Raw genomic sequence first — 19,487 nt, 5'->3', positions numbered from 1 at the left:
AGATTTTTGTAATTTCAAGTTCAACATTAGAAGCAATTTTGACTATAGTCTTGTAAAATAATCATTGCCTAAGGTACGAACAAATGTAAATTTTCAGTCACAAAACACTCAATTAAGGTCTCAATTAAAAAAAGAGAGAAAGAAACAATTGGAAAAAGATCTCTTAAATGAGACAAATCCTACTGTTGGATAGTAGATAAGTAGATATAACAGGGAGAAAGAGTGGGAGAGAGGAGGAAAGTAGATATTGATAAATTTTTCAATGAAGTTGGAATGGAAGATAGTCTTAAAGAAATCTGAGATGACACCTAGGTAACAGGCAATGATAAACCATGAGTAAACCAATATTGTGATCTGAATACGCACTGCTCCTTAACTTATTGTCAGGAAAGAGGAAAGAGCCAAAACTAAAAGAGAATTGGACCCTTCATTTACTGCCAGTGTCCTAAAAAACTTCTTTCCCAGATAGAGCTAAAGGCTGCAGCTGTGATGACCTTGGGTCAGAAAATCAAACTCCATAATACTAAAATTCCACCTGCAGACAATCTTCCCTCAATCTGGGACTGGTCACATACACTATGGAATACTCATAAAATAAAACACTGCATTTCTTACAAAAGAAAGATTGCTTCTGATATGTTTTTATAAAAAGATTTCTGGCAGTATAAAATGACAAACGTGGGTTCTTGGGCAGTGCTTATTTTTTTATTATTTTTTTTTTTTGTGAGGAAGATCAGCCCTGAGCTAACATCCATGCCAATCCCCCTCTTTTTTTTTTGCTGAGGAAGACTGGCCCTGGGTTAACATCTGTGCCCATCTTCCTCCACTCTATATGGGACACCACCACAGCATGGCCTGACAGGCAGCGCCTCGGTGTGCACCCAGGATCCGAACCCGGGCCACCAGCAGTGGAGCATGCACACTTAACTTCTATGCCATGGGGCCGGCCCCGCAGTGCTTATATTTTATATCTATTTTTGTGGACAAAAGTCTGTTTACACAGATCTAAAAAGAATCAGGAAAAAGAGAAAAAATCTCTTAAGATTTCAGATATAGATATTTTGCTCATGCATACCTCTATTAGAACACATATCACGGACACTTATTTCCTAGTAGTTAAAATTACACGCCCAGAGATTGATGGAGAAAACAATGTTACAGCTAAGAAAAGATCTTGAACCTGTCAGAAGAAAAGAGACACACTTTGTAATAAGAAGTCCAAGAGCTTTCCATACACTGGCTTCAAGAGCACTAAAAAAGTGTGTAAAGCAGTGTTAGAACAATTAATTAAATTAACAGAATAGTGCTTAATAATATTATTTTTAAAAATTAGAGGGCCAGCCCTGGTGGTCTACTGGTTAAGTTCAGCATGCTCTGTTTTGGCAGCCGGAGTTCTGTTCCTGGGTGTGGACCTATACCACTCCATTAGCGGCCATGCTGTGCTGGCAGCCCACATGCTAAAAAATAGAGGAAGACTGGCATGGACGTTAGCTCAGGGTGAATCTTCCCCAGGGAAAAAAAAAAGATTACAAATTCTGCTCAGTACCTCACTTATTATTAAACTCCATGTTAAGACTTTCTAAATTTGTTTCCCTAAGATAGAGCCATACTCAATCCTTTCTGGTTTAATGAATAAACTCTGCCTCTAACAAGTAATTACAGTGAGAGGAAATGCTAGACATTTTAGATGTGACAATGGGCCTTTTCATACTAAATATATTTGAAGCATGATAGTCCACAAAATCTGTTTCAGACGATAGAGAATTTGCATAAGATCTACTGTACAACAGAAAACAGAAATTTGTATCAATGGATACATTGAAAAATAAGATGGTGTCATAGTTATTTTTTCTCTTAGCTGCTATACAATTTCATATTCCCTTCTGATCCTCTGCCAAAGTCTCTGCAGGACAGACTATAATAATGAGATCTCTTTCCTTAGCAAGCAGAAAGTCAGGGACAGAAATATTTGTCTCCCTCTTGACTAGAAGTAATTAACTATCTAAATTATAAATACACACTCATGTCTGGGAAAGTTAAGACTGATTTTATGAACTGCATTGATGACAATAGCTCTCCATTTTACTGAAGATTCATACTCTGACCATTCAGATTTTTCTTATATGAAGGCTCATTGTTTAATAGTAAATAAAAGTTTTCCACTGAGGCATGTGGGGAGTTGATCAGATTAATGTTGAATTTAAAATTATGTAAATTTTTTACCCTGTATTTTTGTACTTTCCCAAGATGTGCACAACTTCATGAATATATAAGTATATTCCTATAGCTGTACAAAGCAAGTAGTGGTTTCTTTCATTTCTAAATGGTCAATAATCAAAATATAGGCATGAACGTTACGTGCACAAATACACACATAAACTGATCAAACGTCTTAAAAGAACATTAAAAATATAAATTCAAAGTTAAAAATTCAGCTTTTAACTGCATAAATGTTACTATGCATTTTGAAAATACTAAACCATGTAACGGGGATAGTATAACTTGGAAATTAAGACCTAACTTGAAGTCAGAATGCCTGTTTTCAACGCCCCAATACTCCTACTTACTTGCTGTGTAACTTTTGATAAACTTCTCAAACTCATTAAAATTTAGCTTCCTCAACTGAAAAATGGGAAATAAAATATTAGCTAACTTAGTATTAACTAACTTAATATTTTTAGTGATTAAATGAGATAAAGTAAAAAAAGTTCTTAGCATAGTCTTCAGGACATAGTATGCACTCTATAAATCATTACTAAATGGCATTCGGATGCAGAATGATCAAGTAAAAATAGTTGTATGGAGTATTGGAAACATAATAATTGACAAGAAATTCATATATTCTTTGAAAGAAAATTCAAGTTTAAAATGTACGGAGAATAATTTGCATTATAAAATTGATGTCAATGTTGTTACTACTAGAATATTTGGAATAACTGTAATTTCAAATATTCTATATATATTATATAATGTATTATATCACATAATAATATATAATATAAATAATAAATCATTAGTCATTAATTTGAAAAGATTTTATGGACAGAGGGCATGATTGTGTGAGACAGAGTCTATATGTTATATAGCAAGTACGCATTTTACTTCAACTTGTCTCCAGCATACATTTCTTGAGATACTTAACATTCTAAAATATGTTTTCAATGATATATTGCTCAATGAACCTATAAATATCCTATTTCAACAGAAAAGCAGCAGATAAGAAATGGGGAAACTGGTATTTTGGGAATATCAGCTTTGATGGTAATCTCTCTTGAATAGGCATGTTATAAATACGAATTGAGACAAAATAAGTATGGTAATATGAACTGTCATGATTTTTACATTACTGAGTTATCATCATCATCATCATCCCCCAAAATCATTGGACAGTTACTATATACCAGGCATTTTTAATTATTTTCAATGTATCAACTAATTCAATTCCACAAAAAATTTGTGTTATTATTACATCCATTTTAAGGAAACTGAGGAACAGGGATTAAAGTAGCTTCCCAAAGCTATCCAGCTAATAAGTTATAGGAAAAAGAATCAAACCCAGGGTATTTAACTAATTTAATTAATTTTAATCTTAAAATAAAATGCTGACTTATTCCACAATAAAGTATTCTTTAATATGGTGCTAAAATTAAAATTTTAAAGTTTTTAAATCTCACGTATTTGAAGGGCATCTGTATACTATACACAATATCTCCACAGACTCCTAGTTTGAAAAGTAGAGTTTCATCTGAATGAATAAGCAAAGGTATTGCAAACAAATCAATAGTACAATCAAATAACCAACACTTTTTTATCTCAAAAAAATGTAATTCTACAAACCCACTAAATCATGAAAAACTTAACATTTATCATTCAACAAACCTATACCGTGTCAGTACCTGTTCCAGGCACTTAGTTACCTTTGTATATGAAAACAAAGGCCCCTGTTCTTAAAACCTTACGTAGAGAAACAGAGCCATCCAATAAAAAATAAATGTAAATAAGTAAATTTTGTGATATGTAAGAAGTTAATATATGCCATAGAGAAAGAGTAGAGCAAGGCAAGCACTTTTAATACTATCTAATATTTTTAAGTCATCTTATGGTTTAAAATATAATCATGATACTCTATTGGGGCAAGAGAGTAGGGCTGCTGTGTGTGTGTGTTTGTATGTGTACATGTGGTATTACGTCTGTGTGTGCATGACTATGTATTGCCATTTAGAAAAGTTATAGTGGTCAAACGCTAAGCAGATGCACATTGATATGGTTATCTTCTAAAAGGTCACATACTGTATTAACCTTAGCCGTTTTTTGTTTTTTTTGTTTTTGTATACTTGAAATACCTTGGGCAATAACAACTCTTCCCAAATCTGATTTAAATGATAAATGGAAAGATTAGCGAGTGACTATAATGATTCAGAATATCTTTGGTACTTGTCATAAGAAATCTCTAAGCAGTTTACGGTATCCTTCGTAAGGAAAATGACTTTGTAACAGAGTAAGAGTAGTGTCTTTTTACTTTAAATGTTACCTGTGTCTAACTGCAATAGTTGGTATGATTAAACCTCATAAAAATGAAATTGACAATAAGGAAGTATCCTAGAAACCCAAGTTGCAGGAGAGGAAAGAATGCAAAAGTGATCACACATTGAAGATTACTCTGAATAAAAACTGAACATCACAATGCCTTTTACATTTACTTATTATCGTTAACCTTGGAAAGAGAAAGGAACCTAAGATAATTTACCAGTTGGTTAAATTTACATTGATACATAATACACTAAATGATGTCTTGTTCATGTAACTAAGCAGTTAGTTTTATAATAGAATTTTAAATCAATGCTAATCTGATTCACACTCATATGTAATTATTTAGACGAGACTCACAATCATATTATTTTTTAATTTTATATAAAAGAAGATTCTGAAAAATAAACTAAGGAAATATTGCATTATGAAACACTTCTTGTTATTAGAGAACAATTCTTGTTATTAGAGAACATTAAAGAACATACATTCTTTAATGTATAAGTAATAAAGAATCAAACTTTGCTGCTTTTGAAGAAAAATGAAACAGGAGAAATATGCCTAGCTTTTAGAATACGTTGGTAATGTTTGAGAAACAGCCTGACAATTTAAAGGAATATTCATTTATTTTGCGTGTGTGTGTGTATCTTCACCTAAAATACACACCATTTTCCTAGCTTTGAGAAATTTAGGGCCCTTGATCATTATAAATATAAACCAGATGTTTCATTACATACATATGGAAATACAGTTATCAAGGGTCCAAGTTTCTCAAAGATAGGAGAAGAGCGTGTTTTCTAGGTGAGGCAATGTGCTCTTGATTCAGCTTACTTACTGTCATAACAATGACACTCTTTTTCAACTTTATTTTAAGAAAATAGATAAATGGAACCGCCTCTTCACAGTACGTCTAGTTCTAGATTATATAAACTGCCTCTCTATGTTAATTCCTGAAGAATTCTGTGGTTTCAAGCAAAACAATTGTGTTTTTAAGCTTTTTTTATATTGTGGCAAGAACACTTAACGTGAGATCTACCCTCAGTGAATTTTAAGAGTATAATATATTATTGTTCACTATGGGAACAATGTTGTATAGCAGACCTCTATAGCTGATTTATCTTGCTTAAACGAAATTTTATTCCCATTGTTTAGTAACTCCTCATTTCTCCTCCCCCCAGCCCCTGGTAACCACCATTCCACTCTTTGATTCTATGAATTTGACTGTTTTAGATAACTCATTCCTGCAAGTGCGATCATATGGTATTTGTCCTTTTCACGACTGGCTTATTTCACTTAGCATAATGTCATCAAGTCACATTCATGTTGTCACTTATTGCAGAATTTACTTCTTTTTTAAGGCTAAATAGCATTCTATTGCATGTATATATCACAGTTTCTTTATCTCCTCATCTGTTAATGGACTTTGAGGTTGTTTCCATATTTTGGCTATTTGTGAACAGTGCTACAATGAACATAGGAGTGCTAATATCTCTTCAAGTTCCTGATTTCAATCTATCCCAAAAATACCCAAGAGTGAGATTGCTGGATCATATGGTAGTTCTATTTTTCATTTTTTGAGGAATCTCCATACTCTTTTCCATAGCTGCTGCACCATTTTGCATTCCTACCAATAGTGTGCAAGAGTTCCAATTTCTCCACATCCTCGTCATTTCTTTTTTAAAGATGGTTACTAGAAAACTTAAAATAACATATGTGGCTTGCATTTGCGGCTTGCAATATATTTCTGTTGGACAATGCTGGTACAGACTATAGAAGTAGCATCTTTTTAAAGAATTACTTATATATATGCCATGTTTCTCTTAGAGAAATGAGCACATCTTATCTTTTCCATTGATTCTCTAAATAAACTCTAAACAAATAATTTAACTACTATTAGTTTGGTTTCCTAAGGTTGTTTCAGGATAATCTCTGGAACAAAGGCTTCCTTCTAGCCCTATGAATCAGACTTTGGATTTAAAACACTTAGGGTCGAATCTGTGGTCAGATGCTAATTTACTTTTTGAACTATATCAAATGAAACATCATTTTTCAGCCTCAGGTTTCTCATCTGAAAAAAAATCCATAATTATCTGTTACCTATAGTTGTTGTAAGAATTATAGAATCCATCTGCTAATATTTAGAGATCTATAATGTAATAAACACATATTACTGTAACTGATTATGTCCCTTAACCTCAGCGCAGCAATTAACACACAGTAGGTAATGATTTTTGCTGCTATTGATGCTCTCTGCCCTTCTATACTAGAAAACAAGATTTTGTTTTTGTCTTGCTTTTTTTTCCTTCCTAAATTTGAAGAGATGCTCGTTATTCTTCCTTAATCCCATTTGGGCTCTTTCACACACTCCAAAATATCCAGCCTCCTTGAAGTAAAACCAAACAAATATTGTGAGAATGTTAGAATGTGAGAAATGAGATCTCTCAATGGGAAACATTACAAAATAAAACATAATGACAGATGGTGAACAGACTCCAAGGAGACAATGTAAGGCACCTAGGTTTCAAAATAAGTGTTAAACCTAATAATCATCTATTGTTTAAAAATGCTATAAGTTTTAACATTTTATATGGCAAATATTACATTTAACTTCCTTTTTTAAACATCTTGGTGAAAAGTGCACAGCTTTCTTTTATAGTTTGAATAACAGGGTAACATGAGAGTCAGAAATAATCGTGTTCCTGTGTCTCTCATCTTCTTTGGACTAGTGACAAGCCAAAGAATAGTCTTCTTTTTCTGTGTGTGTGTGTGTGTGTGTGTGTGTGTGTGTGTGTGTGAGGAAAATTAGCCCTGAGCTAACATCTGTCGCCAGTCTTCCTCTTTTTTTTTGCTGAGGAAGTCTGGCCCTGGGCTAACATCCATGCCCATCTTTCTCCACTTTATATGGGACGCCGCCACAGCACGGCTTGACAAGCGGTCCATCGGTGCACGCCAGGGATCTGAACCCCGGGCCGCCTCAGCAGAGCACGTGCACTTAACTGCTATGCCACCAGGCTGGCCCTAAGAATAGTCTTCTAATGGTAAATGACAAGGCACTATAGAGCAAGCCCAAACACTCATCTTATTTTAAGCCTTGGGTCACTTCTCATCCACTAATTCCGTTGGGCAGAGCCAGTCAAATGTCCAAGCCTCAAGTCAAAGCACACGTGAAAGTCCTCTTTACCTAACATGAAGGCAAAGAAAGGTCACACTGCAAAGCTCAATGTTTATGGTCTGGGAAATATACTCTTACCATGGAGATATATGTGGGTGTGTGGCATGGGGCTAACCGAACAATAATAGGCCATACCCGATCTCAGCAGAATCTCTGCTGTATTTGTTAGATGAGGTTTACTGGATCAGATAGTTTTCTTGCCAACACTTAGAGACATTCTTTAATCTCAGTATTTTATAGAAACAAAAAAAGTTTTATTGAAAATAAGTGTAATTTGTAGTCTGTTATTTAATAACATAAAAAAGAGTAAAAAGAAACATGCAATGTGACGTTGTATATTGGCCACCCGACATCCCAGGCAGCCTCATTTTCCTTTGTCTTCCTCTGATTTCCAGTATCTCAAGCTTCCTTTTTGCTAGGCTATCCATATTATACAATTCTGGTCAATAAAATTTTGACTGGCCCATTTTGGAATACGAACTTTTAAAACACCTAACAAGGAAGTTTTACCCTTTTTCCTTAGCCGTGCCTCTTCTTTCAGCCTTCCTCTAACTCATATGTTCCGTGTGAGAAATCAATAACCATCTTTAAACCAGAAAGTTGAAAGCAGCATGCCAAAGATGATTGAGCTAAAATAAAAGGAGTCTGAATATTAACGATATCTTGGAGTTATCAGACTATCTAACTCTGGACTTTTTGATACCCAAGAAACACATGTATCTGTGGTTCAGCCATTGGAAGTTGGACTTTCTATTACTTGTAGTCTAATGTAGTTGTATGTAGTAAAGTACGAGTGAAAAACATAGGATTTCCTTTACAGACGTCTAATTATCTTCAATTAATAATTAGTATGAGCGTGTTTGTAGTAATATCTACTTCTCTTCCCTAAGTGATTTTTGTAAAGTGCTCTAATTTTAAATTCAGTTTCTGCTGATCCTGGTCTGAGAGTCACAGTACAATATTTACTTCAGTCAGATCACTTTACAGAAATTCTCAATCTCTGCCAATAATTGCTGGTTTTCTTCATTTTCCAAGTCTTTAAAAATAATATTTATATACACATTTAAAAACAAAAATAGCAAAACTGCAATTTACCTATTTTCCTGTAATGTTTATCTTTCTATTTGTATCTAGCTCATGACAGTACAATCCTCTTCACGAGAAGAGTGACTCCATTTGAGGCGTGACTTAAAAATGGGGTCTCCTTGAATTGCATCATGACAGCTGTAACAGAAGCTGCTAGTTATCTCACAGACTCTGTTTATTCCTTCTTCTAACATAATAAAACTCCTGATCTTTTGCTGGATACATGGTTATCAAAAATGAAGATAACATTTACCAAATTCCCTTGAAGTTAGATGTCACAACGTGACTAATTTCTGGCCAGTGTCCAGGGGTAAGTGATTTGTCAAACATCCTGGATATGTCGTTGACAGGAAGTGACGTGACATTTTATTTTTCCTTTTTCTGCCTTTTTTTTCCTTGAAATCCAGATTCATGCCCAGAGCCCCACCTTGGATCACTTGTACAAGGATTTCTCCCTAGGGATAATGAAAGAGAAAGCTGGAAGGGGCCTGAGTCTGCCAAGATTCCAGGCTGCCTTACTAAGCCTGAATTATGTACAGTCATTTGGCACTTAACAATGGAGATATGTAATAAAAAATACATCATTAGGCAATTTCATCATCATGTGAATGTCATAGAGTATACTGAAGGGGAACAAAATTTGCCAGCCCAAAATGAGTTTCTTTAATATGAGCATTATTTTGGGTTGATTATTTTTAAGAAAAAAAAGACTAGGAAAGTTTTTGTTACCTCCCCCTTAATTGCCTAAAAGAATTCAGATAAAAAAACCTGTCTCAAGAAGAGAGCTATCACCTTAGCATAACGTGAACTAGGTGATAGACAAGGATAAACTAGAAAAGCCCATTTGTTGGGCTCCCCTCTGTGTTCTTCTGTTTCTGTGTGGCCACTTATTTTCTAAACATTTGCTCTTTTTCACCTACCAGTGAATTGTCTTCCCTCCCTTTAAAGTCCCTGACCCTCCCCACCCGCAACATCCTCTTTTGTCTTTAGCTGAAGGTGGTATTTAAGGTGGTGGCTTTGGCCTTTGGCGAGTTACTCAATTTTCCTTGGTTTCTCCCATGTATATGTGTTATTAGACTTGTTTGTTTTTCTCTTGTTAATGTGTCTGATGTCACTTTAATTCTGGACCAGCCAGAAGAAACTAGAAGGGTAGAGGAAAATTTCTTCCTCCCCTATAGTACTTGTGAAAACATAGACGGTATCCCTACTATCATTATATATGATATATATATATATCATTATATAATAAGACCACCATTATATATGCGGTCCATTGTTGACCAAAACATTGTCATGCAGTACATGACTCTATATGTGAAATTTAACATGATAGAGAAATAAATTTCTCTCTTGCATAATTCAAGGTTATCTCTAGGGCATTCAAATGAACCTATGTTATAATCAAGACAAGACCTTTACTGGTCTTTCTTAACTTTATTAAATATATTATATAATTTCCATAGCTACAAAACTTACGAGGTATATTTAATCACTTAACATCCCCTGTTCTGTGCTTTATGATTGCTCGTATAGATATTCAGTGGGGAAAATTAAAAAAAAAAAAGAAATTATTCAGGGAAAGAGAAGTGGTGATCCTGGAAAGATGACATTTGTGCCGGCCCTGCTTCATATAAGAATAGAATTTCAGGTAGGCCTGAGACCTGGTCTTACTTGAATTTGACACCCTAGTCGCATTTGGAAACTGGATGTTAAGTTCAACCTAGTCTATGGAGTTTTCTTGGTAATGTCTTGGGGCTTTATTTAAAGTTTCCTATGTTGACAAAGGCAATGGATGCCAAAGTTTCTCGAGCTGGAGAACTATTTTACATAATTTATTATGACCTTTATCTGTTTGCATCAAGCCAGAAGGCAAACACTTAGTCAGAATTTTGTTTTCTCCAAACAATTGAGAGTAGCCATGGAGCCATGAATAGTTCTCTGAGAAGGACTCAGAATTAGTTTCTCTAAGGATTTAACATGATCCCCATTCCCGGTCAGACATTATCAGTGGTGGATGCTTGATCCACAGTGACGACTTGGAGGCTGAGGGGGCCACACGTTAAATTGACAGTGTGCTACTTGTCCACTCTCCCATGTAACTATGTATGTACAGATAAGACATTGTGTCCTTTAACTAATTAATAAAAATCAAATTATTCCCCTATGTATGCACTGTCCTTCTATTAATGAACACTCCTTACTATAGGGAAAGGCAATGTACTCTAATGATTAAGAGACCAGATTTTTATACTATTACATATTATACTATTGTGAAAGGAATCCACCATCCTTGGGCCTCAGTTTTCTTATTAATAAAACAAGGGAATATTTGTACCTCTTTTAGGATTGTAGTGAGGATTAAATTAGTTTAAATATGTAAAATAATTGTTAGAGTAAGCACTATATGTATCAGCTATTATCACCATTATTTTATTTTTTATTATTATTTTATCACTCTTTTTACCAATACACAGTTTGAAAGTGACAGAAAACCCAATTTAAGCTGCCTTCCTTGATCGATTGATTGATTCATTCATTTAGCTTATATTTATTGAAGGCCAAATATGTACTGTTCACCCTTTAGAAAGGGAGGGTATAGCAGTGAACTAAATTATATAAAATATGCCAAGTAATAAGAACCATGAAAAAAAGTGAAGCAAATAAGGAGATAAAAATGTAGAGTGGGAGACTGTTTTAAGTAGGATTGTTAAGAAAGTCCACTATGAGTTGATAATATATAAAGTTAAACTGTTGTAGCCATATTGCTTCTATGAAAGGAGAACCTCAGTCTCAGACTGAGTAAAAAATGATCTCTCTTGTTGTTATTGCACGTTCACATGGAAAAAAATGAATCTTGATCTCTACATCATCACATACACAAAAATAAATCCCAGGTTTATAGTGTATGAAAGATTTTCAAAAAAGAGAAGGAGAAAACTTCGATAACATAGGAAAATATCTTCATTACATTTGTATAGGAAAAAAAACTCATAATCAGGAAACAAAACAATAATTATATAGGAAAAGACTGATAAATTGAAGTTCATTAAAATTAAGATTGATCAAAAACACAATTAAAAGAATGAAAAATAATCCACACAAGATATCTTTCAATAGGTGAATGGATAAACAAACTCTTTATCAGCTGATGGATGTAGACTATTATTGGGATGGACTATTAGTCAACAATAAAATAAAATGAGCTACTAAACCAAAAAAGACTGGGGGAAATCTTAAATGCTTATTACTAAGTGAAAGAAGCCAGTCTGAAAAGTCTACATACTGTATGATTCCAATTATATGACATCTGGGAAAGGAAAAACTATAAAGACAGAAAAAAGAGCAGCAGTTGCCAGGAGACGGGATGGGAAGGAAGGATCAATTGGTGGAACAAAGGGAATTTTTAGGGCAGTGAAACTGTTCTGTATGATATTGTAATGGTAGATACATGACATTATGCATTTGACAAGCTCTGTTATTGAAGAGATCGTCCTTTCCCCACTGTACTACATGGAAGCATTTTCATAAATCTAGTGAATGTCTAGAACAGTTTCTGAACCCTCTTCAAGGCAGTGTGCAATACAAACGTCCATCAGAAAGCAGTCCTGAAAAGCCGTGGAGATTTGTCTCTCAACCTAGATATCATTGTCTCATTCCTGATGTTATGGGGAAAGTACTCAAAATTCACCATTAAATATACATATATATGTATGTGTATATATATATATATATATATATATATACCCCTCTGATTAGATTGGCTGTCTATCCTGAAGCAATCATCATGATCAGAGATGTTTTTTGTGTCAATGAGTATGCACAAATATAGGAAAAATAGGAAACACATATCCCAAAGAAAGTTACAGTGGTATTGTACTAAGTAAAGAATGGATGCTTACAACTATAATTAAAAAAAAAAAAATCTACTAGCATAATGATGAATAAGATTTTCATAAGCAGAGGTTGGAGTAAAGATTATTCAAAAACAGAAGAGTATTTGATATTTACATGCTAGGAAAATTTATAGGAAAATAAAACACCTGGCAGTGATGAGAGGGCCAGTTTTCTGAGGCAGATAATTTACATAGGAGAACTGCAGGAGTTACAGGTGAAAAATGAGTGTCACCATGCTGGTTAGGAATAGTGGGCCACAATCGGGTCAAACTTCAGGAAAGGGTATTTTGTGGAAGAACATGCACTTTTACAGACGAAATATAATAACTCAAGTCATGTGTATTCTGGAAGCTCTATGAAGTTATCTGGTATTATGAGAACGGTTCCAGCATCCTCTGGGAGTATCCTGAAACTTTGATATGTCTTAAAGCTTCTACTATTACTATCTAGAAATGAAAGTATTCAATATTGTTGAGAGCAGGAGACCAGAATCCATTTCTGGAAAAGAGGGATTTGATTAAGTCCCTATGCACCAGCACTAAATATTGCAAATAAATTTATCAATGAAAATAATAAAAGTAACCATTTCCTTCTTTTAAACATTATTATTCAATTACTATGATGTAAAACATTGATAAAGGCAATTTTTATATTCAATTTCTCCTCTCCTGGTCAAAGCATCAAAAATGCTGCATTAATTTTGAAATGACATGGTTCATAGGTTTATACTCCTAAGAGGCTAATTTATCAATGCTTAATTCTTTGCATTATTTTCTTAGTGGCAACTTGATTTTGTTAATGACATAAATAATGCAGGAAGGAATCAAGTAATTCAAAATCAATTATAAAGATGTACACATTTTGAATTCCAAATAATTGCAATTAACTAAATTCTCAGCAATTATAGCCATCTGGATTTTATCAGAAATATTTGAATTTTGGTAATACATGATATTTAAAAAGCTATGCAATATGTGTTTAAATTGTTAACACCTTTTCTCCTTTAATTTGAGACTATAAATGGAGGAGATAAAGTTTGATTATCTTTTCCTTTTCAAATTACATCTGTCTGTTAAGATTTTTTAAAAGCTTCATCAATACGACTTTATGGAGACCCATATGGTAGCAGGTACATTTTCTAGCATGAACTACAGTGCTTACAAAAATATTTAGAGCAATTACATGATTCACAAAATATTTAAAAGCATTTAGTGATGAATGTTTTTAAATGGCTAAACGGTGACCTCAATTACACTAAGCCAATTAGCTAAAGAAGTGTTTTTCCATAATCAGTGTTTGCCTTTAAAAAGAACTTCGTGTATACACAAATATTTATTGTGTGATTTTCTATGCAATCAGGTTTGTTAATTTTTTAAATCTGTAGATTTTGCTTCTTGAAAACAAAACATTTTTTAATGAATAAACAACAAAACACATTTATCTCATTTCATAGGTATTTAAAAAATCCTGAAAGAATATTATCAAATTTTCTATCACATAATTTTAGATTTTGACACTCACACTTCTGTATCATGTACCTTACTCTAAAAAAATTGATAAAGCAAATCTCAATATTTTCCCCAGAGAGCTCATTTTTTCTTTCAGGTATAATGCCAGTAATCAATCTAATTACTTTTTATTATATGCATTCATCTATTGAATGGCTTCTACAAGATAATTACTAGGTTAGATATATTAGGTGGGTAGGATAAGTAGCATAACAAATGGGCTTGAATACCTGAGAGATCAAACAAATCAAAATTTTCTTCATGTTCATGTGATAGATAGCAGACGAGGCATTCAGGACCCAGGCTCCTTCCCACTCTGACTTCACAACTCCATGGTCTCATCATCAGATGCATCCAGCCAGAGGAGGGAACAACTAGGAAGCTTTTACGGACCCAATTTGGAAGCGGCTCACATCATTTTTACTTACTTTTTAAAACTCAGTTGCATAGCCACACCTACCTGCAAGCAAGGTTGGGAAACATAGTCTATTTTTATTGGTGTGCCTAGGATAAAGAAGGGACCTATATTGAAGAGTCAGTAAGCTTTACCATCCTAGGTAAATACATTTAAATATATGTTTTATGTAAGAACTACTTTCTGCCATCAAGGATCTCAACTTTAGTGAAAGGAGGCAGTTGAATTATTAAGTGACTAGAACAAAATGAGGTAAGCGTTAATTAGAAATAGGATATACACGAAGTTCTTTAAAAATAGCTGACCTCAAGGGAAAAGGGCAGATGCAGATTTGCAGAGAAGATGGGGATTCAGTTTTGTTTTAAAGGATGGGTATAAATTCATCAGATAGACAGTGGGACAGAGAATCTGTAAAAAAGTGTGTAAAACTATGAAAGATAAAGCAGCTTAATAATAACTAGTTAATTATGCTGTAGTTCATTTTATAATTTGGAAGTCATTTAAAAATACAGAACAAGCAAATGGAAAAGTAATACAGACACCCATGTACCCACAAACCAGAACGAACAAATAGTGACCTTTCTCACATTTGCTTCAGATGTGGTAGATTAAATTATCGACCTTTAGTCTTCACTTTGCCCTCTAACTTGAGCAGGTTACGTTGTAGTTCTTCCCACACAGGACAAGTATGACCACTTCCTCCTCCTCGCACATACCTCTTGACTTGGGTCTGGGCCACATGAATTGCTTTGACAAAAAGGGTGCTATCAGAATGATGCTAGCAGGGGACTTGACATGTGCTTTTATGGTTGGATGTGCCCTCTTGTGCCTCTCCTGTCCCCATGGGAAGAATTTCCTCTGGGTACCTGCTCGTCCTTCAGTGTGGGACCCGATTAAATACCAAGAACTCAACCAGGCTAACCTACAACTTGAAGTAGAGTTGCCTTAGCTGAGCCCAACGATCCACAGAAGACCAACCAATCTTCAGATACATGAGTGAGCGCAACTGAGGGCAATAGAGCCACTCAGTGCACCGTAGATATGAGAAATGAAATCGTATTTTTGTTCACCCCTGAGACTTTATGGTTGTTTATTACATATAATTGAGATATACAATGCCTATATTTATATAAAAGCAGATATTACAGACAATGCTAAACTCCCCTTTGTTCCTCCTTCATGTTTCATTAATTTACTTCATTTATATTTTCTAGTATTTTACTACATACAATTTAAGTATGCAGCATACTTTCTATTTTTCCCTTCAAGAGAATATCTCTATGGTCTATGAATGCAGATATGTAAATACACAGTTTGTAAAGTTATTTAGGGTATTTCTAATGTTTAGACTGAGCATTGTTCAAGAGTAACGCTAGTGAATATTCTTAGTAGTGGAGTCACTAGATCAGCAGATGTGCACATATTCAATTTTATTAGAAAAAGAGTGTATTCCCAACTTCATTCTCTCCAACTCCTGGTAATATTAGACTTTTCAACTTTTGTCATCTGATGGTTATGCAATCAAATCTCATTATTGTTTCCATTTACATTTCTTTGACTATCATAAAGTTCAGTATAGTTTGTACTTTACTTGTAATTCAATAATTCATGAACTGCCTGTTTTTACTACTTTCTCATTTTTCTATTTTAGTTATATTTTTGTTAGTCATATGTCAAAGTACTTTATATTTTCTGAAACTAAAACTTTATGTTAAAATATTTTCTCCTCATGTCTACTTCTGTTTTAATTTTCTGTTATAGTTTTTCTTGCTATAAAAGATTTTAATTTTAAAGCACTTATTTTTTCCCTATTGTCTATTCTCCTTTTGTGCTTCTTTGTGTATTCTTTGTAAAATACTTTTCTATCCCGAAATCCCCAAACATTTTAAAATGTTTTCTCTGATAGTCTAATTTTTAAAATTATCAATATTTTTTATTATTTTGATTTAATATTTGTACCATGAATTTAGTTTAATAAAACTAGAGATGATGTGTATGAGAGAGAGAAAGAGATAGAATCAGAAAGATAGAAATGAATCAAAACCTCAAAAGATGTTATTTTCCATATTAAGTATTTGGATTTTGTCCATATATCAGCACTTCCAAACATGTGGGTGAAAATCTCTGGAGAGTGATGGTGGATTAGGCAAAGTTTTTTTTTTTTTTTAATAACACAAACAACACAAATTATTAAACAAAAAATGGGTAAAACTGTACTTCATCAAATTACATCAAAAGACACAGTTAACAAAAAAACATGAGCCTTTTGAAAGAAAATATTTGCAGAACATGCCTGGCAAAGGGACTGGGGGTTCGTGGATGTCAATGACTGCAGAGGGGCACAAAGGAACTTTTTATGTGAAGGAGATGTTTTCTATCTTGATTATAGAGTGGGTTAAATGGCTGTATAAATTACCAAAATGTGTCAATTGTTCATGTACAATGGGTGAATTTTGTCTGTCAAACATGATTCAATAAAGCAGTACCAAAACAAACATTTTTTGTAGCCGAAACAAATTTTGTTCCATATAGACAGATGCTGTTATTTTTCAAATAAATACTTATCTTATTGTGTTGCTAAAATACAACAAAAATATCTTAGAGTATTACTAATTTTGAAGTATTAAAAACTTTAATACTTCTAATACAATGAAAGTATTTTAGAGTATTATTAATATAAAGTATTTTAGAGTATCCATTTTAGGGTATTACTAATTGTATTCTATTTACAACAGCTAGTATGAGTATGTTAGTGTGGTGTGGTGGACCTTGATATTGTTTAAGGTTAAAAGGGCTCTCATATTTGCAAAATGTGTGGAAACAATACTGTTGTTGATAATAATATTCAAATGAGAAGTTCATGCTTCCTCATGGATTTTAGAATGGCGATTCTGATTAGGAGAAAAACAAAAGACTGGAGACTATTGAAACGCTACAAGCCATGTCACTGGAAATGAATGTTTAAAAGTCAGAATAGGGGTTGGCCTGGCAGCATAGCCGTTAAGTTCTCAAGCTTCGCTTCAGCCGCCCAGGGGTCGCAGGTTCGGATCCTGTGCTCACACCAACGCACTACTTCTCAAGCCATGCTGTGGCAGCGTCCCATATAAAGTAGAGGAAGATGGGCACTGATGTTAGCCCTGGGCCAGTCTTCCTCAGCAAAAAGAGGAGGATTGGCAGATGTTAGCTCAGGGCTAATCTTCCTCAAAAAAATAAATAAATAAAAATAAAAGAATAAATAAAATTTGTTTACCTATTAGATACTTCAAGAGAAAGAAATCTAGGAATTTGTAGGCCTACCTTAGATGAATTGCTCAATGATGTTTTGAATATTGCATTTCTATTATTCTCAAGTAACCACTAATTTTAGATAGCTACTTCTATCTTTCTTAGTTTGTAGGCTATGAGTTATGAATTAGAGCAAGCATTACAACAGTTTCAATTTTAAGTTTAGTCCTAACTGATTTCACTAGTTTACAAATAATTTTAACATTCAAAATATATTTGTTTTTATTTTGCTATAAAGCTTATGATTTTAAACAAGTAGAGTTTAGTTCTAATGCCTATGGAAACAGACTGATATATATATTAATACTAACAGTATATATTGTTAGTAAAATCAGGGATGTTTGATTTAATAAATCTTAAAGGGAACTCTTCAGTTAAGAGTAATATTTAAAATAATACAGAAACTTGATGTAATTTGTTTTGCTTGTAATTATATTTGCAATTTCAAATGCCACAAAAATCAAATTACCTTAAAAAGGACATAACATTTTACAAATTTATTGAAACTTAAACCCTTGGTAGTTAGAAACCAGAAAATCTTCAATAATTTTTAGCCGCATATTAACTTATTCAGCTTTAGGAAAATCCAGAACCCTTAGCAGAATATAATTATAGACATCAAAATTCAGAAATAGTTGTTTTGTAAATTTGTGACAGCAAAAGTGAATAACCACTCCAAAACAAGAATAAAGACTACCTCTGGAGAGTTCAAGCAATGCAGAGGATTAAATCTGATATATAAAGTCACTGTTTGAGGGAAAATAATTTTCAAGGCTTAGTAAAACAACTAGATACATTTAAGAGAAGAACACATGTATCAGAATGAAAAGCTGGAAAAAAATGCAGAAAGCATGTGTCAGTATCTAACGATGCACCACTTAGGAGCAAGAATGCCCTGGTCCCTGTGATGACAGGTGCCTTTCACAGAGAATGATCCCTTTAAACACCAGAGCCAACCAGCTGACATCATTGCTTTTCAAGAAATCATCATCTGATCATCCCACAGGCAGAAAAAGGCCTGGCCGTGACACATAGGTATTCCCATTTTTCTGTCATAGCTCTTATTATAAATTAAAACACGACTTGGAACTTCAGTTTATACACAAGACTCTTGTGAGTACTTGATTGATATCAGTTCTCCCTCTGAAGATATGTAGCTATTTTAAACCTTAAGACAAAACTGTTTTGCTGAGCCTACAAATTCAAAGATTGATTAGTTCAGCAGCATCCAGATCTCTTGACAAGGACTCCCAGTGTCTACCTGTTGGGCTCAACTAACACACTCACTTTAACTGACTTTCTCTTAAATTTATGAAATAAATATTAGAGGTCATAATTTTTGGATACTTCATCAGATTCTCAAAATTAAACAATATTATAGGATGAAAAATAAGCTATTTAAGAACTGTTTATTATTTTTTCCATAAAGGAGGCATTTTAGCATTTAATTATTGACAACATATCTCTGAGTTTTTATTACTCCCATAATAAAGGAGCAATCTGAGGTACTTGCTTATTCGCTGACTCTCATTCTTAGATCTGAGACAGGTCTTCTGACTCTGAAGTACATTATTCTTCTGTTACCAAATTTCCTTGTTAT

Source organism: Diceros bicornis, chromosome 25, assembly GCF_020826845.1.
Source record: "Diceros bicornis minor isolate mBicDic1 chromosome 25, mDicBic1.mat.cur, whole genome shotgun sequence".
NCBI lineage: Eukaryota > Metazoa > Chordata > Mammalia > Perissodactyla > Rhinocerotidae > Diceros > Diceros bicornis.
This window is presented reverse-complemented; position numbering follows the sequence as displayed.